At 43.2% G+C, this 23,706-nt stretch overlaps 1 long non-coding RNA gene across 1 annotated transcript in view; it reads left to right on the forward strand.

The window, feature by feature from the left end:
* Positions 1-283: 283 nt before the first annotated feature.
* LOC121280833 overlaps positions 284-23,706 on the forward strand; it is a 34,218-nt gene continuing 10,795 nt past the window's right edge. The window contains exons 1-2 of the long non-coding RNA XR_005943719.1: positions 284-304; positions 2,323-2,402. This is a non-coding gene — a long non-coding RNA (uncharacterized LOC121280833). The remainder of the gene's footprint in view (positions 305-2,322; positions 2,403-23,706) is intronic.

Here is a 23,706-nt window from a genome sequence, read left to right on the forward strand (position 1 = left end):
TTAATGACCATAATATACTATGGCCTGAATAGTTTGGATGGTGGGGTCTCCCTTGGTGCCATCTGAAGAGGGAACACATCCCCGCCAACTCTGAGAGCCCCGCAGCCAATTTATGCTTGAATAAGCATCAGTTGGCTGCAGGCGGGACTTCCACCCCTCGCTCAGCAGGAAGTCCCATCTTAGAGAGCTGCCAGCAATCTGAATGGCTGGCAGCTCTATAGTCCCTGCAGCAACAGCGCTGCAGTGGACAGAAGAGGAAGTTCAGGAAGACGTCGGAGCCCAAGTGCAGGGAGCGAAGGCCAAGGTAAAGTTTAAGGGGTCCTAGGGTGTGGAGGGTAGGGAAGGCCTTGGGGGAGTGGGAAGAGGGCGATCGGGTGTCGGGGAGAGGCCACAGTGGGGGAGAGCAATCCAGAGGCCACTGGACCTGAAGGGGGCACGCCCCCAGACAGAGGAGGGTTTCTGATGGACGTGCAGCCCCCCTTACCACCCGAGATCTTGGCCTGTTAATTTTTGGGCTTACCCCATGTCAGGTCAATCCTCCTGTCAGCCTAAACATTGAGGCTGGATGGGAAACAACTCTTAACTGACCAATAATTGGCCACTTAAGGGCCTCAATTGGGCAAGGGCAGTCTTCTCTTTTAATGCCCCAGCATAAAATCACTGCGTGGTTGGGACAGGCAGGAACATGGAAGTAATCCTGTTCCTTCAATTTCACACTTTCCCCCTGCCTAAAAACCTGCCAATGGGAGAGTATGAAATTCTGGTTTATATATTGAAAATTGAACAGCAAGGCAGGCATTGGGCCTAACTAAGATCCTGAGTTGTCCATCAACTTAAACCTTCTCAATTAGCTAACTACATTAATCCTGTTGTGGTGTCTATCAATACTCAGATATACAGACAGAATAGCAGAGAGATTACAAGATGTGTATGGTTGGAGCAAACCAGGGCTAGTTAGAAAAAGCTAGGAATAATGGTTCTCACACATGCTGCATCTTATTCAGGTGCAGCTTTGAGAGGACCTTCGCAATTTAGAATAGTTTATTAATGGCCAGTCCAATAATCAGATTTCTAGATTCTTGGATTCGGGACCACAGATACCCAAAATAGGCAGTCAACTATTCATAAGCAATTTTAAGATAGTTTATCAAGAAACAACCATGTAGAAACAATGCATTAATTAATTAGACAGAAAAAGTATATGACCCTGACAGTTGAGAGCGGTTTACTGATCCCAGAGGATGAATGGACGGTTGGCACAGAGTGTGTTGATCTCAGTAGCTTATGATAACAGCATTATGCTCTCTAGTTGAAGTGTCTGGGAACTCTTCCCTCGGTCTTCTTCCACCTCTTCTTCTTTGTCTTCCATCAGAAGAATGCAGCTGCCTGATGAGCACTGCCGCCTCACCAGCACCTGGCCCCTGTCCCTGAGCATTTGTTAATGTACCTTTTCTTCTGGAGGCTGGTAGCTTACCCAGTATCAATCTATTCAAACCCTTCTGGCCAATGGATACAGGGCAGGTACCCAAAATGTCAGGTTACCTCCTCTCATTCACCACCCTGCTGAGTCATCCTTTTAGTTTACATCATGCTGAAGGTAATTTCCTGGACCTTTCTAAAGACTTGCATAGATAATGAGGTACACAAGACGCAATCCTACCAATTTAAGAATGTCAACATGGCACCCTGAACTAAGTGACCCTGATGTTTCCAGGGATTGTTTAGACATTGGAGAGTTTAGAAATTGTCTTTCCAGAGAGACAATCAAAGTTCTTTCGCTCATATCATAAAAGTTTGAACTATACAGGAAATACCAGTTTTTTAAAGACCCCGATTTCTTACACACAGTGGGTTTCTAGTCAACTGTTTGCATCACTTAATAAGGCTCACCTGGGGTACTGCATCTAGGAACATTAGTCCTTACGTTTCTTACTGATTTGTACTATTTTGAATTTTGTAGTCTTTAGTGCTTTTCTAGTTCTAAGTTGGACACCAAGATCAATTTGTATTTGTGACTTGAGATGATTAGGACATTGATTTATACTGAGCCACAAGGCTCCATGTTATGCATGTATGCAGCCTAAAAGGCAGGGGCTTGGACACTCTTGATTTAAACTATATATGGAATTATTGTAAAAGGCATGCGGACTTAGCCATTAATATAAAAACCTGCAATGTTGTATATTTTGTGAAGATTGTAACATTTATCATTTGGGATAACTACCCTTAATTTCAAAAGATTCATTTTTGCACATACTAATCCAAAACAAAGACTTATAAAATATGAAACCATTCTGTAATTTTTCTTCTAATGTATTACAGCTATAGCTTCTCATTCCAATCTGTCCTATAAGATAAATGAGCTGTGTATGCATGTGGAACACTGTGATGTGCTTGGCTCGGTGAGTAATTCTTTAAGTGCCAGAGATCATTTCAATGTTGCTGATTTATAAAGCAAAAGAACATTGTTTTCAATTTGGAATTTCCACAACCTTATCTTATTTCATTTGGTTTGTGAGAATGTGGCAGAACTATTATTCAAAAGCAATCAAAAAAACACAGCAGCATACAGCATATTATGGGGAGGCGATAGCGTAGTTGCTGGACTAGTAATCCAGAGATGCAGGGTAATGCTCTGGGGACTCAGGTTCGAATCCTGACACGGCAGAAGGTGGAATTTGAATTCAATAAAAAATCTGGAATTAAAAGTCAACTGACGACCATGAAACCATGGTTGATTGTTCACCCCTTTAGGGGAGGAAATCTGCCGTCCTTACCCGGTCTGGTTCTAGGCTCACAGCAATGTGGTTGACTCTGAAATGGGCACTCAGTTGTAATAAACTGCTATAAAGTCAGAAAAAAAGAAATGAAACCAGACGGACCACCTGATATCGACCTAGGCACTGGAAACGACAACAGCAATCTCAGTCCTCCTTACTGGGTCATCATCTAGTGCCAAAATTGAAAGAGCTGTGTCACAGACTAGTCAAGCAACAGCCTGACATAGTCATCCTCACAGAATCAGACCTTACAGACAATGTCCCAGACGCTACCATCCCTGGGTATGCCCTGTCCCACCAGCAGGACAGACCCCGCAGAGGTGGTGGCACAGTGGTACACAGTGGGGAGGGAGTTGCCCTGGGAGTCCTCAACATTGACTCTAGACCTCATAACATCAGGTCAAACATGAGCAGGGAAACCTCCTGTTGATTACCACGTACCGCCCTCTCTTGGCTGATGTATCAGTGCTCCTCCATGTTGAACATCATTTGGAGGAAGCACTGAGGGTGGCAAGGGGGCAGAATGTACTCTGGGTGGGGGTTTCAATGTCCATCACCATGAGTGGCTTGGTAACACACCTATAGACCGAACCCTAAAGGACAAAGCTGGGTCTGTGGCAGGTGGTGAGGGAACCAACAAGAGGGAAAAATATACTTGACCTCATCCTCACCAACCTGCCTGCTGCAGATGCATCTGTCGATGACAGTATTGGTAGGAGTAACCACCGCAAAGCCATTGTGGAGACGAAGTCCCTCCTTCACTCTGAGGGTCCCCTCCATTGTGTTGTGTGGCACTACCTCCGTGCTAAATGGGATAGATTTCGAACAGATCCAGCAACTCAAAACGGGGCACGAGATGCTGTGGGCCATCAGCTGCAGCACAATTGTACTCGAACACAATCTGTAACCTCATGGCCCAGCATATCTTCCACTCAATCATTGCCATCAAGCCAGGGGATCAACCCTGGTTCAATGAAGAGTGCAGGAGGGCATGCCAGGAGCAGCACCAGGCATACCTAAAAATGAGGTGTCAACCTGGTGAAGCTATAACACAGGACTACTTGTGTGCCAAACAGTATTAGCATCAAGTGATAGACAGGGCTCTGCGATCCCACAACCGACGGATCAGATCCATGCTCTGCAGTCTTGCCACATCCAGTCATGAATGGTGTTGGACAATTAAACAACCCACTGGAGGAGGAGGCTCCACAAATATCCCCATCCTCAATGATGGAGGAGCCCAGCACGTCAGTGCAAAAGATAAGGCTGAAGCATTTGCTACAATCTTCAGCCAGAAGTGCTGAGTGGATGATCCATTTCGGCCTCCTCCAGAGGTCCCCAGCATCACAGATGCCAATCTTCAGCCAATTTGATTCACTCCATGTGAAATCAAGTAATAGCTGAAATCACTGGATATTGCAAAGGCTACGGGCCCTGACAATATTCTGGCCATAGTACTGAAAACGTGTGCTCCAGGACTTGCTGTGCCCCTAGCGAAGCTGTTCCAGTACAGTAACAACACTGGCATCTACCTGGCAATGTGGAAAATTGCCCAGGTATGTCCTGCACACAAAAAGCAGGACAAATCCAACCCAGCCAATTACCGCCTCATCAATCTACTGTTGATCGTCAGTAAAGTAATGGAAGGGGTCATCAACAGTGCTATGAAGTGGCACTTGCTCAGCAATAACCTGCCAGTTTGGGTTCCACCAGGGCCACTCAGCTCCTGACCTCATTACAGCCTTGGTTCAAACATGGACAAAAGAGCAAGGTGAGAGCGACTGCTTCTGACATCAAGGCAGCATTTGGCCAAGTGTGGCATCAAGGAGCCCTAGCAAAACTGGAGTCAATGGGAATTAGGGGAAACACTCCATGCTGGTTGGAGTCATACCTAGCACAAAGGAAGATGGTTGTGGTTGTTGGGGGTCAGTCATCTCAGCTCCAGGACATCACTGCAGGAGTTCCTCAGGGTAGTGTCCTCTGCCCAACCATCTTCAGCTGCTTCAACAATGACCTTCTATCTATCATAAGGTCAGAGGTGGAGTGTTCGCAGATGATTGCACAAAATTCAGCACCATTCGCGACTCCTCAGACACTGAAGCAGTCCATGTCCAAATGCAGCAAGACCTGGACAATATCCAGGCTTGGGCTGGCAAATGGCAAGTAACATTTGCACCACACAAGTGTCAGGCAATGACCATCTCCAACAAGAGAGAATCCAACCATCACCCCTTGATGTTCAATGGCATTACCATCACTGAATCTCCACTATCAACATTCTGAGGGTTACCAGTGACCAGAAATTGAACTGGACTAGCCATATAAATACTGTGGATACAAGAGCAGATCAAAAGCTAGGAATCCTGCAACAAATAACTCACCCCCGATTCCCCAAATCCTGTCCACCATCTACAAGGCACAAGTCAGGAGTGTGATGGAATACTTCCCACTTGCCGGGATAAGTGCAGCTCCCACAACACTCAAGAAGCTGGACACATTCCAGGACAAAGCAGCCCACTTGATTGGCACGACATCCACAAACATTCACTCTCTCCACCACCGATGTACAGTAGCAGCAGTGTGTACCAGCTACAAGATGCACTGCAGGAATTCACCAAGGCTTCTTCGACAGCACCTTCCAAACCCATGACCATTACCATCTAAAAGGACAAGGGTAGCAGATAGATGGGAACACCATCACCACCTAGAAATTCCCCTCCAAGTCACTCTCCATCCTGACTTGGAATTATATCGCCATTCCTTTACTGTCTCTGGGTCAAAATCCTGGAATTCCCTTCCTAACAGCACTGTGCATGTACCTACACCACATGGACTGCAGCGGTTCAAGAAAACAGCTTGCCACCACCTTCTGAAGGGCAACTAGGGATGGGCAATAAATGTTGGCCCAGTCAGTGATGCCTACATCCTGAGAATGAATTTTTTAAATAGTTTTTGAAAATAAGTGTCAGGTTGCAGCAAAGGTTTTGCCCTTCTGTCTGCTGCATGTGAATGAGGGCACGAGATTTTTCCTTCCATCTGCCTCTCTTCAATAGAGGAAAGTTGGATAGAATGCATCAAAATCTTTTCATGGGTGTTGGAGGGGGAAAGGACCTTTAGATTTGTAAGTTTTGATTCAGCCAAGGCCCACAAAGCTGGTGCATATGTTCATTACTGGGCCCTTCTACCCCTTTAAGGTCCCTGAATATCATTCTGGTGCTGCAGAGACAATCCTGCTCCAGCACCACTGATTTCCCCTGAGACACAATGGTGGGATTCCACCCTCATCCCCACACCCCAACTCAGGAGAATGGATCAGGCCATTACGTATCCCTCAGCCATTTTAAAAAATGATCTGGTCATTGTCTCATTGCTGTCTGTAGGACCTTGCTGTGCACAGATTGCCTGTTCTATGTCACTACAGTACAACTGTGAATACATTTCAAAGAACCATAGAACACTACAGCACAGAAATCTGAAAGGCAAACAGGAAATGCTGAAAATACTAAACAAGTCAGGCAGCATCGATAGAGGGGGGAGCAGAATTAAAGCTTCAGGTCGATAACCTTGCATTAGAATTGGAAAAAAAGTTAGAAGTTGCAGCATGTTTTAAGGAAGTATAGAGACAAGGGAAAGTGGGAGGGAGTGTGAAGAACAAAAGGGAAGATGTGTGATAGACACTGATCATCTCTAATAAAAACAAAAAACTGCGGATGCTGGAAATCCAAAACAAAAACAGAATTACCTGGAAAAACTCAGCAGGTCTGGCAGCATCGGCGGAGAAGAAAAAAGTTGACGTTTCAAGTCCTTATGACCCTTCAACAGAACTAGGTGAATCCAAGGAAATTGTATCATTTGTATTGTGGTTCCTCATTTTTCCTTCAAAACATTGCTGTACTAAATCTCATCTGCCATTAGTCTTCCCATTTCACCAGTCTATGTCCTCCTGAAGTCTGCTATTGTCCTCCTCACTGTGAATTGCATTTTCAAGTTGTTATTTCATCTGCAACTTTGAACTGTTGCCTCCTATGCTCAAGTCCAAGTCAGAAGGGAGGGGGCAATCTGGAGAGGTACAATCAGGAAGGGTTCAGGGTGATTGGAAGCAGATAGCAATGATCAAAAAAGAAGGGACAATCAAAAGAGAGGCCACCAGCAATGGTCTTCAGCACTGCAGTGGAGTACTTTTTCTTTGTGATGATTCAGAGCTAGCCATTTACCACTCAAAAATGCATGACACTAATGTGTACGGCACAAGTGAAGAAATTATTTCTGAGGACTTAATTTCAATGGTCATAATCATAACCTCATTGTTACCTAAAATATTAAAGGTTCAAGTTTAATATGTATTCTTATTGCATATTATGTTGCTTAACAACAATAGCTTATATTTATTAAGCATCTTTAACACAGTAAAACATCCAAAAGTACTTCACAGGACCATTATCAAAATTTGACACCAAGACACATATGGAGATACATATTAGGACAGGTGACAACAAAACTTTGTCAAAGAAATAGGTTTTAAGGGTGTTTTAAAGAAGGCTTAGGTCAACAAAGACATGGCTGCTAATGGTGGAGTGAAAAAAGTCATGGGTGTGCAATGTTATGTATTCAGCAGATTGCTGTAAATCTTATTCATCCCAGAGCAATGCAGAGCTGACTCGAGTTCTAAATCCAAACTGTTCATTTACAGAACTTTAAAGCATCTCAGAACTTATATGATTTCAACACACTCATGATCACAGCACAGAGACCAGATCCCTTCTGGAACGTTCCCTGTGTGGTATAAGTACTTAACCCATGAGCTCCACCCACAGGTTTAAGCAAGTGTACAAGGATCAGTTACTAGACTAGAATAATCAAACACAGATGAAACAAACCAATGAAGACTACAAAGCCAGAATTGATGGAACATTAATATCTTTGAAGGGTTGTAGGGCTAGAGGAGTTTACAGGGATATACATGCATGGAGTGATTTGAACAGGAGAATTTTTAAATTGATGTGCTGTTGGACCTAGAGCCATGTCGGTTAGTAACCATAGGGATGATGGGTGAATGGGACTTGGTGCAAGTAAAAAATGGGCAGCAGAGCTTTTGGTGAGTTCAAGTTTACGAAGCTTGGATGAAGTGAGGTCGACCAGGAGAACATTGAAATAATCAAATCTAGAAGTGGCCAAGGCCTGGATAGAATTGCAGCAGCAGAAGAGCTCAAGCAGCAGCGGCGTCATGCAAAGTTACCAGTGTAGAGGTTGTGTGGTCTTGTTGATGTAATGGATATGTGGTAGGAAGTTCATCGCGGAATCAAATATGCTAGAAATGGTCTGGTTCAGCCTCAGACAGTGGCCTGGGAGAGGAATAGAGTGGGTGACTTTGGGAACGGTGGTTGTGCAGTTTCATATGTACAAATAGTAGCTCCCTTTGTGAATGTTTGCCACAGGCTATGAGTGCTCAGTTCCATTTGCAGCTTTGGAGATTTATTTTGAAAACTCTGCCGTGCTTGATTTATTAAATGATTAGGCTATTTAATTTAATTATTTCTGGCTGCATTATTAAAATCAGCTGTATTTTGTAAGAATGCAACCCAGTGGCTGTGATGTTTAATGGATGGATTTCTGATTAGAGAGTTCAGCTCAACTAAGGCCAAGGTTGAAATTTCCCTTAGGCGCTTGTGTCATCAACATGAACTTGGTTAGATGATCTGTAGAAGGGGAGAAAATCATGCTGAGAGGAGGAAGGTCCTTCTTGTGATACTGAAGTGCTATTAACAGGTTAACCATGGACTGGCACTGCATCATGTTTGGGCCACAAGTGTGCTTATGGAGTTGGCCACCAACTTCATGCTGGAAAGGATGGGTTCCAAGCTCTGCATGAAACACTGTGCCAAGTTAGTGTCAGCCTCCTCCATGCCCCTTGACTTCACTCATTGGCTTTCTGGCACCAAACATTTCACTGTACATATCCATGAACTCTCTTCTGTAGCTAGCCCCATCAAATTGCTCATCTGAGTCCTCTGCAGCAGAATACAGCCAGAGCTTCAGCTTCTGGCAGGCTGGCACCTGTGCTGTCCTTGTCCCTCATCCAGACTTCATACACAAGAATAAGAACATAAGAAATAAGAGCAGGAGTAAGCCATTTGGCCCCTCAAGCCTGCCCTGCTTTTCAATAAAATCATGGGTGATATGCCCCAACCTCAACTCCTCTTTCGTGCCAGCTCTTCATAGCCCGCAACTCCCCAATATTTCAAAAATCTAGCTACCTCCACTTTAAAAACTTTCAGTGATCTAGTGTCCACAACTCTCTAGGCTGGAGAATTCCAAACATTCACTACCCTCTAAGGGAAGAAATTCCTTCGCATGTCAGCTTTAAATGAGTGTCCCTTTATTCTGTAACTATGTCCCTAGTTTGAGACTCCCCCACTAGTGGAAACATCTTCTCAATATCTACCCTGTCAAGCCCCTCATCTTATACGCTTCAATAAAACCACCCCTCATTCTTCTAAACTCTAATAAATAAAGGCCTAACCTATTTAGCCATTCTTGTTAAGTCAACCCCTTCATCCCAGGAATCAGCCTAGAGAATCTCTTTTGAACTGCCTGTTTATCCTTTCTTAAATATGGGGACCAAAGCTGTACACAGTACTCCAGGTGCAGCCTCACCAACACATTGTACAGTTGTAACAAGACTTCCCTATTTTAAAACTCCAAACCCCTAGTAATACAGGCCAAAGTTCCATTTGCCTTCTTAATTATTTCAGGCCACTCATGCCCAGTGTTTCACCACATACAGATTCCACCTCCAGGTTATTCTCTATATTACGCCCAGCGTCATTATCTGAGATAGTGCTTGTGAGTGCGTAAGTGAGTGGAGATGTTTCTTCTTCATCACTGTCTTCCTATTCATCCACCTCTTGCTTTTCCACAGTAGGCTGGCCAAGTTATGGTTCTCAGGTATTTGAAAAGAGAAAGGCACGATTGCGTGGTTGTGGAGAGGAGAGTAGTGAATAGCAAGAGGTGCATCAGCAACTTGCAAATCAGAAGAGATTATGGAATGAGGGGGAAGTGGGATATGAGAACGAGGATGAGGTATGAGGATAGCATCAGCTTCAATGATTGTCAGGCTCACTGCTGGCCATGGCCTCGGCAAGTGCCGCTCCAATGATGGCAAGCACAATCTCCTCCATCGGGGTAGACGTGCAACTGTGCCTGTCTCCTACCAATTTGTTCCTTATGCTATTGACTATGCATTTGTTTGCAAGAGAGAGGGAAGTATGTGAATGAGCATGGGGCAATGTGTTTGGATAATGTGGCCATCATTGTTTGATAGCTGGCTGTGTGTGCAAGCTGTGAGATATGGAATTGAGGCTTGCAACAGTGCTAAGTGTATGAGGGTGAGGTGAAATTATGAATGTTATGTATCAGTTGTGATTGATGGAGATTGTTGCTAGGTGAGTGATGGGGTTGTGGTGCAGTAAGCAATATCCGAGGCTAGTGGGTTTCAGTTGATAAGATATTGGTGGGAATTTACAGCCCTCCGCCAGCATATTTAGCACATAAAATAAAATGGGTGGCTAGCCCACCGCCTTCCCACCTACCCCTGGGCTGGGGGGGAAATGTGTAAAGCATCAGCTAGCCCACCCACCCTTAAACTTATTGAGGCCCTTAACCAGCCAACTAATGATCATTGAAGGGTCTCATTCTGCCTCTGCAGCAATAATACGTGTGGCTGGGGGAGGCTGAACGAAGGAATCAGCCTGTTGCTTTTGCAACTTGGACTAAAAGGTTGAAAACAGTTTGGGGGGTGTACCTCCTATTGGGGTGGGGGGTGTGCTCACTACATATGCATCTGCACGGAGCTTGCCAGTTCTCGCGGTGGGGTCAGGCAGGAAGTTGCCATCCCCGTTATTACCTCATGGGGTTGAAGGTCCAGCAATCAGATTGGCCAGCACCTTTCGAGGATAGGACTTCCTTTCCCTGAGCAGTGGAAGTCCCACTCTCAGCTTGCTAAGGCTGCCCTCAGCGCATTATCGCCGTGGGGCAGCCATTTTTAAAGTCAGGAGGCTCAAGATTGGTGTTTTTACTGGGAGTCCAGCAATACGCACCTCACCCCCAACCCCAACCACAGTAAAATTCACCCCATGGAATTTGAAGATACATTCACCGATTTTGACCACCTGTGTGAGGCCATTAAACTCTTTGCAGCACTGCATTCAGATCCTTAGGGCTGGATGCCAGGCATTGCCCTCCACTGCTCTCTGCTCCCACAGCCTTCACCATGTGTTTCTGGAGTGTCATCTGGCTCCTTGCAGATGGAGCCATTTCTCCATTTCTCCACTTCATCCACCAAGGTATCTAGTGCAGCATCCGAGAACCTTTGGAACACGGTCTCCCCAGTGTTGAGCCATAATTCACCCTTCTTCTTGCTTGAATTCTCTTTCACAAATGATTCCAGCACCTGCACGAGTCAGAATGCACCTCCCCTTTAAGAGGTGCAAGTTGGCTTTAAGTAGATGCTAGGTTGCGTTGTGATAGCTTTGCATAAATTTGGGTCCCTTGCAGTGCCGCGCAACCATTTAACTGCATATTTGGAGCTGGCTGCATGGAGCAGCCCTGCTCCTGTTTTTGGAGGTAATTCAATTTTACCTCATCAATGTTTAATTATTATTTGTAGGATATATTTTATTTAAAGAATGTTTGCTTTCTGTTATCTTGCAAGTAAATTAGATTTTTGGGGCTGGATTGTAGCTCCCGCCAGGGGTGGGAGTGAAGGCTGGCAGGTAAGAAATATTGCGCCACCTGTGTGCCAGCTCCCCGGTTCTATTCCGCCCTCAGACCATTTCCCTGGAGACGGTGTAGTGTTCAATGTTTGGTGTTTAATTATGTGTGTCTGTTGACTGCTCACTGTGTATGATTAGTTAAGCCTTGCTGTGGTTATTTAGAAAAATAAACTAAACTGAGGCAAGCTGTTGTAAGCATGAGAGACCAAACATTTAAAAGCATTGAATAAAACTCCAGTTATACACACAGAAGTAGGCGTATCATCTCTGCAAATTTCATAAACCACAACAGGCAAGTTGGAAGGGCAGCAGGTCTGCCTGCTCACAAGCAACTGGTAACCTGTTATCCAATTCAAGGTCTATTGTCAGTGGCCAACTGAAATGTTACAGTCTACCTCCAGGTAACCCCAGGCAATGGGGAGAGTGTAGCTACTTGGAGGTGGCTTCTTGGTGGCAGACTGGAAGGGACTAGCATTCCATGCAGGCCTGGATTCAGCAGCAGCCATGAGCCACCCTGTGGAGGGGATTTCCTCCCCCACCCCCCAACTCCATGTGATACCCTGGCAGCTCGAGGCCTTTTTTATTTTAAATATGAGAATGTTGAAGAGAGGGCACCTCGATTGTCAGGTGCCCTCTCCCTCGCTTACCTTGAATGCCTCCTACTGGCTCTCCAACTTCACGAGCCCACCCGCCAGATTCGATAGCAAGACAGCCCTCTGGCTGTTAATGGGCCAACTCAGGGAAAATCACAGATGAAAGACTACACCCCACACAGTGCAGCCTTCTGATCCCATTGGAGCCTGACAACAGGTGCAGGATCCTGCAAGAAAAATCCTGCACTCAGTTAGTTCAAAATCTGAATGAAATGTTGAGTCACTGTAGTATACTGCAGTATAAGTAGTACTTCTGAGTTAAAGAAACAAATGAGGTCGGAGAGCAGCAAGGCCCGTGACTGTCATTCAATCCTCAATGTTAAAGAGACAGTCGTTTGTAGTTTTCAAAACAACCGTTCAGCTTGATATATCTCTAACTTGTTAAAACACAATGAGGTAGATTTTCATCTTTATTCCTTGGAAGGAGTGCAGAAAGGAAAATCTTGTGTGGAGTATTGCAGGATTCCTTCAGAACTTGTTGGAGGCTCCTTCCAGTCAATTTAATGGAAGGAAGATCAGCTTCCCCACCAGATTTTCCATTCCATGTCTCAGCCCAGGCAATATTTAATGCCCAAGCATTGAAATGTTTCCATTTGATAAATAACACCAGTTTATATCAAAAGTAATTTTCTCAATGATGACAGACAAAAGACGAATGCTGTAAAAACAGGATTCTCATTGCCCCATCAACTGGAGCATCCTAACATGTAACAACAGAACAGAATTCATAACACTGTCCGCAAAATTTAAAAAATTCTTAATTGGGATGTAGGCATAGCTGGCTAGGCCAGCATTTATTGCCCATCCCTAACTGCCCTTGTTCAGAGGGCATTTAAGAGCCAACCACATTGCTGTGGGTCTAGAGTCACAAGTAGGCCAGATGAGGTAAGGCTGACGGATTTCCTTCCCTAAAGGACGTTAGTGAGCCAGATGGGTTTTTACAACAATCGGCAATGGTTTCGTGGTCATCATTCGACTTTTAGTTCCAGATTTTTATCGAATTTACATTTCACCATTTGATGTAGTGGGATGCTTTATCTCATTTACTCCACTAAAAGCAGCATTCGAACAAATGGATTCTGGTGGTTGCTATTAGCTTTTGTGTAAAAAAAATCATAGTTGGAGAGAATTGCTTTTTCTTCCAAATAGTGTATCTATAAAATGGAAGTCACACAATGCTACTGATGTTCAGGTGCATGGAAATAGCTTATAATGTTTAACTAAGAAGAGGCTAAAAATAGAATTTTCAATTGAAGTACATCTTTTGCCTTCAAACAAATAGAGAAATTCAGCCATTAATATAAATAAGCGTCAACATCAGATTTTCACTAAAAAATAAGAGATATTTTTGTCTTATCATGAACTCTTTGTAGCATTTCATGCATGTTTTATTCTTTTGGAGTTAGGAGCGACCTCCCAGGATTTGACATTTGTGTGGTTTACAAAACTGGTTGCATTGATCCACATTTTCCCTAAAGCTGCGGCCATCTGCTCCTTGCGGTCTTCATCCCTTACAGCTGAATAAAATGCAACACATGTGAATTTCAAATGGAAAATATCCTGCATTTTACAATATTCTTGTGTTTGGAGGTTAAATCTGAATAGCATTTTGCAATAGTACCCTGTTTTTATGTACGTGTGCTTCACAATATGAGCTCAAAGGGTATTCTTCAGAAACATTAAGTGCTTCTTATGGCAAAGCGCAGTTCATGAGTAGCTTGCATTTTCAAACAGCTTTTGCCTGACAAAGTTATGGAAGAAGTGACTTATAAAACAGTAATATATTTATTTCCAGCCAAATTTTATTTAATGTGCCTACTTTTCAATTTTCACTAATAATGATTGCATTTTTTTTTGTAAATGTGCAGATTAAAAATAAACTAACAAAAAACTTAATTTTCATTAATCTTTGCAAAATGTTAAGCTGGAATAATTTTATATTTAAATTAACACCCCCATCTTGCCATATGATTAATCATTCAAAATAAGTTTTCAATGTTAGGGCAAAATGGGCTGTGTGAACAATGCACAATTGCTGCCACTGTACTCTTATTTGCGCACATGTTTTTAAATCAAATCTGTAAAAACTTCAACTCAGTGCAACAAATAATGCAGATATAATTTTTAAAGTATTTTTCTCCTCAAAATTAATTGTAACAACTTATGAAGTATAACATTCACTTGTGTTCTGTCTCCCTAATGCAAACAATATTTCTTTCAAAAAAGTCAGATTTGGATACTGAAATTAGTGATTTGTTTAGTTGATTGATTTTGCCCTACAAATTTACATTACAAATCAAGAAAACATTTCCTTGCTTCCAGCAAACCTTGCTTAATTGAAAGCATGATGAACACTTGCAATAAAAGATGAACAGATCTCATTAAATGTTTGAAATCCTTCAAGCAGCCACCTTTTTAAGAGAAAAAATAACAAGCATTTTAGTTATATAACAAGCATAAATAAAATGATTTTTTTTTGGAAAAGAAGAGCCTTTTTCTGTTTTCTATCGTTTGAAAGGTTGCATCACAAACATTGAGAGTGAAGCCACAGAGCAAAACTCGTTCATGCCAAGACCAGACACTGCTGAAGGTGTGGCCAGAAGTTCCTGGGCCATTTAGAGTGAGGTTAGAGACATGGTGGTTGGGGGGAGTGGGGGGAGAGGGATTGGTGATAATATGACAAGGAATCGCAGGGGCCCGTTTTCTTCCCACTGCCATGTCACCTTGCCAACTACGGGGAAGGTGGCAGATGACCCTCAAGCTCAGAGCCCAATTGAGCCACTTAAGTGGCCAATTAGGGATTGTGGCCAATGTGTGATTAGTTCTTAACACAAATGTACCACTGTGGCCTGAATTTTTGCTCTCAGATCGGGAACCCAGAGTCAGGACAATTCCCGGCTCCACAAACCCCACCCGGGAAAAAGTGCCCCAGAAGTTTGAATTTTTGTTCTGGGGTGGGCGGGGTGAAATAGGAGTCAGGCTTGCTGCCCCTGGAGAGTGTTTGGAGGCAGCACACGGGCTGCCAGGCATGGAGGTGAACTGAGTGAAAAGGCCCACCTCAATGCTCTGACACCTTGAACAAAAGAATGAAACCAAAAATCAGCCCTCCAGTCCTCACCCCTTTTACCCCCCTCACTCCAACACACAATCCCTATGCCCTATCCATGCCAACCCATGCACCCTACCCACTCTCCAAAGCTCTTCATAGCCTCTATGTCTCCCCATGTTGCTCTCCCACCACCCACTCCCCCTGGCCCTTTATAGCCCCTGTGACAACCTATGCCCCTCTACCTACGCCCATGGCCCTTCATACTCTCCATTGCAATTTAGTACCAAGTCATGCCAGCCCATGACCTCCCCACCCACCACCATTTGCCTTTACACCCTCCATGCCAACTCACCAAGTATCTAACAAGGGCAGACTTCAGGACCTGTGCTGATGTTAAATAAAGTTCTTAAGTGTCTATCAATGAATTCACTATTGAATAAAAAACATAAATTGTTAAAAAAAAATTCATTACATTTAACTTCCTTTTATCTTTGTAAGAACAACCATCTGAATTTATAGTCCCACTTCAAATACTTTATAAGCACTGGAAGCCGTCAATCAAACAGTGAACTGACAGGCACCCTATTGTGATAATGATAGGTGTTGAATTAGTCATGCAGCATTGATCCTGTAATGGTAATCTTCAGGCTTATGTCAACAGACAGAGTGAAATAGCAAGCACTGATTTTTTTTTCAAATATTTAAAGTCCAGGAGATAAAAATGCGTTGACAGCTTGGCAATCCCCTTTGACTGCTTCCTTTGACAGTTCCAATGAGCTTGACAGTTCCATTGTAGTTTATCCACTTTTTGTGCACCTTCGTGTCCACTTAAACAATCCCATAGGGCACCTAACCTCATCCAGAGGTATCCTGGGACCATATCCAAAAAGGAATCGTACCCCTCTGAAACAGTGCCCTACCACTCCAAAGAATTCTGATAAGTTTAGACTTTCTTCTACCAGCTCTAATGTGCACAAGTCATGCACTCTTCTTGCAAAAATAACAGCTGTTAACCACGGATGTGCAAAATTTTACCCACCCCGTTGCCCATCCTGTGAAAATGGTGGAATCTGAGTTTGGGGGCAGGACTTCCAGATCCAGGCCTCCGAAGCCATTTTCACATAGACAGAAAGTGTCTCCATCTGTGTGAAAATTCAGGCCCTTGAGAATGATTGGTAATATAAATGATGAATTTTTAAATTAAAGATTAACAAGGTGTCAGGAGAGCTCTTCATACATGTGTTACCTACTGATCAACACTGCTCCAACTATTATACCACATTTTAACTTGCACTACTTCTTGTGATGATGTACACCAAACCATTTATATATTCAGCAGTATGTTAATCAGTACAATAAGCTACATGTACTACAAAGTAATATCACAACAAGGACCTCCTCCCACCATTGGTTAGATGCCAGTGAATGGGAGAAGGTCCTTAATTATAAGCCCAAGAATCTGGACTGGTCTTGATCCCACTACACAAGAATACAAGAAATAGGAGCAGGACCAAGCCATTTGGCCATCGAGCCTGCTCTGCCAGCCAATAGAATCATGGTTGATCTTGGACTTAAAATCCACTTTTGTGCCTGCTCTCCAGATCCCTTGATTCCCTGAGAGAGCAAAACCGATCTGTCACAGTCTTAAATATATTCAGTGATGAAGTATCCACAACCCTCTGGGGTCAAGAATTCCAAAGATTCACAACCCTTTGGGTGAAGAAATATCTCCTCATCTCAGTCCTAAATGATTTGTCCCCTAATGCTGAGACTGTGACTTGTGTTTTAGACTCTCCAACTCATGAAAAACAATCTGTTAATGTCTACCCTGTCAAGCTCTTTCAGAATCTTGAATGTTTCAATGAGATCACCTCTCATTCTTCTAAACTCCAGAGAATATAGACTCATTTACTCATCTTCTCATGATTGGACAAACCTCTCATCCCAGAGACCAATCAAGTGAACTTTTGCTGTGTATTTCCTTCCTTAAATATGGAAACCAAAATTGCGCACAGCACTCCATCCGTGGTCTCACCAAAGCCATGTACAATTGTAGCAAGATTCTTTATTCTTTTACTCCAATCCATTATTAATACAGACCAACATGCCATTTGCCTTCCCAATTGCTTGTTGCACCTCAGCGTTACTTATATGATCATACCCAAGTCTCTCTATACATCAAAATTTACAAGTTTTACACCTTTGAAAAAATATTCTGCTTTTCTATTCTTAGGGGACAAATCATTTAGGACTGAGACGAAAGTGAATAACTTCACACATGTTCACATTACACCCCATCTGCTATCATGTTGCCCACTTGCTTAAACTGTCTTCATCTCCTTGCTGCCTCTCTTTGACCTCCTCACAGCTTTCATTTCTGCCTAGCTTTGTATCATCAGCAAACTAAGATCATTACTCTCGTCTAAGTCATTAATGTAAATTGTAAATAGCTGACGCCCCAGCACTGACCTTTGCGGCACACCACTAGTCACAGTCTGCCAATTTGAAAATGCCACATTTATCCCTATTCTCTGCTTTATATCCATTAACCAATCCTCTCTCCATGGTAATATATCAATATGAAATCCATGAACCCTTATCTTTTGTATTAACCTTTTATGTGGCACCTTATTGAATGATTTTTGGAAATCCAAGTATACTTTACTCACTGGTTCCATTTTATCTTTCCTACTGGTTGCCTCCTCAAAAAACTGTAATAAATTTGTCAAACAGGATTTCCCATTCATAAAACCATATCGACTTGTTCTAATCATACTATGCTTTTCTAAGTGCTTTGTTAAGGCTTCCTTTGCAATATATTCTGGCACTTTCCTGATGCCTGTAGTGCCTGTAGTTCTGGTGTTTTCTCTCCCTCCATTCTTGGTTAGCAGTGCTACATTTGGTAACTTCCAATCTGCAGGAACTGTTCTAGGATCGAGGGAATTTTGGAAAATCATAGCCAGCATATTCACTAACTTCACAGCTGTCTCTGTTAGAATCCAAAGATGTGGGCAATGATATGTACTTTGTATATTCTACTGTGAAGACAGACACAATGGGTGGGATTTTCCAGCCCCACCCACCACCAGGATGTCCAGTCCTGGCAAAAGCCAATGGACTTTTGGGCTGGGCCGCCGAATCTCCCATGGCACAACGGAATCCCATGGAATCCCCCGCCACAATGTATCTGGAAAATCCCAACCAATATCTCTGCCATTTCCTAATTCCTCATGATAATTTCTTCTGCCTCTACTTCTAATGGACCAACATTTACTTTAGCTACTCTCTTCCTTTTCGTATACTTATAAAAGCTCTTACAATCTGTTTTATGTTCCTGGCTAGTTTACACTCATATTCTGTTTTTCCCTTCTTAGCAAATTTTTGGCAGTCTTTTGCTAATTTCTAAAACAGTCCCAATTCTCAAATTTATTACCATTCTTTTCAGCATTATAAGGCTCTTCTTTCAATCTAATACTAGCCTTAACTTTCTTCGTAATCCATGGATGGCTGTTTCTTGCTGTGTTTTAATTTTTCAATGGAATGTATTTTTGTTGAAAATTTTGAATTGTTTCATCAAATGTTTCCCATGTTTTATTTACAACCATACCTTTTAGTCTATTTACCTAATCAACCTTAGCTACCTTTCCCCTCATACCTGTGTAATTAGCTTTGTAAGATTCTTAACAAAATCAAAAATACCTGAAAAATTCTGTTGAAGAGTCATACGGACTTGAAACATTAATTGGTTTCCTCTCCGCAGATGCTGTCAGACCTGCTGAGTTTTTCCAGGTATTTTTATTTTTGTTTGGATTTCCAGCATCTGCAGTTTTTTGCTTTTATCTTTGTAAAATTCTTGTTTGTGATTGAAATATGTCATTTTCAAACTTAATGTGAAATTCAATTTTACTATAATCATTATCTCCTCATGGATCTGTTACTACAACATTACTAATTAATCCTGCCTCAATGCACACTAGTAGCTCTAAAATAGTGTTATCCATAGTTGGGGGTTCCATAGCATGCTGCTCCAGGAAACTGTCACAAAAGCAAAACTCATATTTCAGTTTGACTGTACCAGTCTACATGAAGTTTGAAGTCCCCAAAATTATTATATTGCCTTTGTTACAAGCTCCATTTTTTTTTTGTTTAATGCTCTGTCCAATGGTCTAACTACTGTTAGGTGGCCTTTAAACTAATCCTGCAAGCATTTTCTGGCCCTTGCTATTTTTAATTTCCATGGATACTAATTGGACTTACAGATTTTCTGAGCCAAGATACTTTCTCACTAATATCCTTACATCACCCTTTATTATCAGAGCTACCCCTCCTCTTTTTCCATTCTGCCTGTCTTTTTGAAGCATTGTATACCCGGAAATTTTTATTTCCCAACCTTGTTCACCTTGTAACAATCTCTCTGTAATGGTGATTAGATCTAAACCATTTATTTCTATTTGTGCCACTACTTCAACTACCTATTTGTGGATATTCCTCACACTCAAATAAAGCTACTTCAATGTTATTTTTGTTACTACTAATCCCTGCATGGACCTTAATCTCTGATGCACTAATACAGTTAAACCCTGTTCCTGTCCCACTCAACTTGTCTTTGCCCGGATTGATATGCTTTTCTATTTCCTCAATTTTTACCTTTGGAATTCTAATGTGCCCTTCACCCAAGCCATCCTCCCCCTCTGTTAGCTTGAAACAATTTTTCCCTACTCCGACCATATTTGCTGGTGCACTGTTATGTTTGTATGCTCTGTCCCTTCCTGTCACACTGGTTATCATTACCCAAATCACTACCCTGCACAATTGCCTTGTCCTGTCTCTTTAACTTTCTAAACCTCCCCTCCTGTGAACCCCACCCTCCCCCTCACAGTATCACAATATATTTACAGTGCAGAAGGAGATCATTCCATCCATTGAGTCTGCACTGGCTCTCTGAAAGAGCATTCCACCTAGTCCCACTCCCTTGCCTTATCCCTGTAATTTTGCACATTCTCTCTTTTCAGGTAGCAATCCAATTCCCTTTTGAATACCTTGATCAAACCTACCTTCACCGCCCTTTCAGGAAGTTTGCTCCAGACTTGAACCACCCTCTGGGTGAAAAAACTTTTCCTCACATACCATTTACTCTTTTTGCCAATTATTTTGAATCTGTGCCCTCTAGTTCTTGATGCTCTTTTGAGTGGGAACAGCTTCTCACTATTTACCCTGTCCATACCCCTCAAGATCTTGAATCCCTCTATCAAGTCTCCTCTCAGCCTTCTTTTCTCCAAGGAAAAGCATCCCAACACCTCCAACCTACTCTCATAGTTACAGTTCTTTATTCCTGGAATCATTTTGTGAATCTGCTCTGTACTTTCTCCAATGCCTTCACATCCTTCCTTAAGTATGATGTACAGAACTGGACACAGTACTCCAGATGAGGCCTCACTAGCGTCTTATATAAGTTCAACATGACCTCCTTAGTCTTGCACACAATTCACCTATTAATAAAGCCTAAGGTACTATATACTTTATTAACTGCTCTCTCAACATACCCTGACATCTTCAATGGCCTATGTACATATACACCAAGGTCTGTCTGTTCCTGCACCTCCTTTAGAGGCTCTCCCTTTATTTCATACTATATTTTTCACCATATTTTTCCTGCCAAAATGAATCACCTCACACTTCTATGCATTGTCTGCCCAATCCACCAACATGACTATGTCCCTTTGAAGTTCAAGGCTAGCCCCATCACACTTGACAACATTTCCAATCTTCGTATCATCTGCAAATTTTGAAATCATGCCCTGCACACCACAGTCTAGGTCATTAATATTTATCAGGAAGAGCAAGAGTCCCAACACTGGCCCCTGGGGCAGGATCTTTGGCTCAGCAAGCATGGGTGAGGCCTGCTTGCTGAGGTGTAAAATGACATGGGGTGACGTCAGGTATGTATCCTGACATGACCGCGTGATTTTTGGATTTTCACTTCGGCGGGCACAAAACCGACTTGGCTGCGCACCCGCCAAGCTGTCAAAGGCCTATTAAGGCCTGTTCAAAAGCAATTAAGGCAAGCAGCTCAGCTGCCCATCCAACCTTAAGGTTGGCAGGCAGGTGAAGAGCCCAGGTGGCCTTCGCATTTTTCATGGAACCTCATCCAGGGACGAGATGAGGTTTCATGAAGGATTTGAAATTTTCAGAAAATTTTTTATTAAGATTAATGCACGTGCCCCAGTTCATGTGAGAGTTTCACATGAGGGGACGTCATAAAATTTTTTTCAAAACTTTATTAAACTGTTTAAACTTAAAACTAATCTCCCTGAGGCACCTCTGTTCATGCTCAAAAGAGCACATTCCCGACTCAGGCAACCCCTTCCCGCCCACACAGGAAGCACACAGCGCTTCTGGGCATCATGCGGGGCGGGCCTTAATTGGTCTGCCCAAGTAAAATGGTGGTGTCCAGCCGATCGGGGGCACCGATCAGCTGCACGCCCACCCGTCCCCACACAGCCTCCACTGAGTAGGAGAAAGCTCTCCCTGGGGAACTCCACTACAAACCTTCCTCCAATGTGAAAAACAACCATTTATCACTGCTCTCTGTTTCCTGTCACTCAGCCAACTTCTTATTCAAGTGCCATCTTTCCCCTTTATTCCATGACCTAGATTTTGCTCAAAGTCTATTGTGTGGCACTGTATCAAACGCCTTTTGAAAATCCATGTACACCACATCAACAACACCTCCCTTATCAACCTTCCCTTTTACCTCGTCAAAAATTCCAACAAGTTAGTTAAACATGATTTTCCCTTAATGAATCCAAGCTGGCCTTCCTTAATTATCCTGCACTTGTCTAAGTGCCTAATGATTTTATCATGTACTATAGTTTCCAGAAGTTTCCCTGCAACTGAGGTCAAACTGACTGGTCTGCAGTTACCAGCTTTATCCTCGCACACCTTTTTGAGCAAGGGTGTAACATTTGCAGTTCTCCAGTCATCTGGTATATCCCGTGTGTTGAAGGAATAGTGAAAGGTTATCACTCATGCCCCAGCAATTTCCACTCTCACTCCCCTCGGTGCCCTTGGATGCATCTCATCCGGTCCGAGTACCTTATCCATTCTAAGTAAAGGTAGCCTTTCCAACACCTCCTCCCTTTCAATTGTAAGCTCTTCTATTGTAACAGTTACCTCCTCTCTCACCTCAGTCTGGGCTGGATCCTTTTCCCCAATATATATTTTAAAGCCCTAGTTATATGACTCGCCAAGACACTGCTCCCAGCGCTGTTCAGGTAAAGGCCACCCCAACCATGCAGCTTTCTCTTTCACCAGTACTGAATGTGATAAATAAGTTTGATGGGCTGCAGCAATTGGAAATATGATGTTGTAGCAATAACAGAGACCTGGCTCAAAAAAAACACAGGACTGGATACTAAATATTTCTGGATACAAGTTGTTCAGAAAGAATAAGGAAGGAATGAATGAGTGGAGGGTGCTAGCATTGATTAAGCAGAAAATTGTGGTGCTGGAGAGAGAGGATATCCCAAAGGCAGAATCTATTTAGCTAGAGTTAAGAAACAACAAAGATACTACTACATTGTTCTGTGTCTTCTATAGGCCATCGCCTAGTGAGAAAGATGTACAGGAACAAATTTGCAGCGAAGTTACAGAGAAAAGGAAGAATTATAGAGTAGTTATAATGGGGGACTTTAATTATTCTACTATAGTGGGAATAGTTATAACGTAAAGAGCAGAGAGGGGCTAGAGTTCCTGCAGCATGTTTAGAAGAATTTTCTATATCAGTATGTTTCCAGTCCAACACAAAAGGAGGCATTTCTGGACCTGGTTGTTGAGAATGAGGTGGGCCAAGTGGATCCAGTGTCAATAGGGGAACATTTAGGGGACAGGGGTCACTGAAACATAGGCATGAATTTTGCGCACATCATGCACACACGTTCAGCGGGCCCGCAAGTGGACACAATATCTGCTTCCGGCCGCAACGTCCACTTCCAGCAGCAATCGCATTTGACACACGATTTCACACTGGCTGACCAATTAAAGCCAGCCAGTGTGAAATAAGCCCTGACATTGGCACAGTGCTGCCATCAGGGTTGGGTGCAGGAGTATGGTGAGTGCCGGATCAAATGGTGATCTGGATGGCAGTATAAAAAGAGCCCATGCAACTTGCTGAAGCCTGCCAGGAGTTGGGGAGGAGAGAGACTCAAATGTTTTGCAGCAGTGATGGCCTCAGCATCCAGTGGGCATGGCAAGTGCAAGGGCAATGCCACTGGGCACTCTGTCCCACGATTCTCAGGCGACTGCCTGCACGCTCCAATGGAGTCAGTGAGTGCCTGGTGTGAAATACTCCTGCCGCGGGATGGCAAGAGGAGGTCACGCCACCAGATGAAGAAGGCCTGGACGAAGTTGGCTGTCCAGGTGAGCGGGCATGATGTTGTGCACGCACATGGATC

This window comes from Carcharodon carcharias, chromosome 8, assembly GCF_017639515.1.
Source record: "Carcharodon carcharias isolate sCarCar2 chromosome 8, sCarCar2.pri, whole genome shotgun sequence".
NCBI classification, from domain to species: Eukaryota; Metazoa; Chordata; class Chondrichthyes; order Lamniformes; family Lamnidae; genus Carcharodon; species Carcharodon carcharias.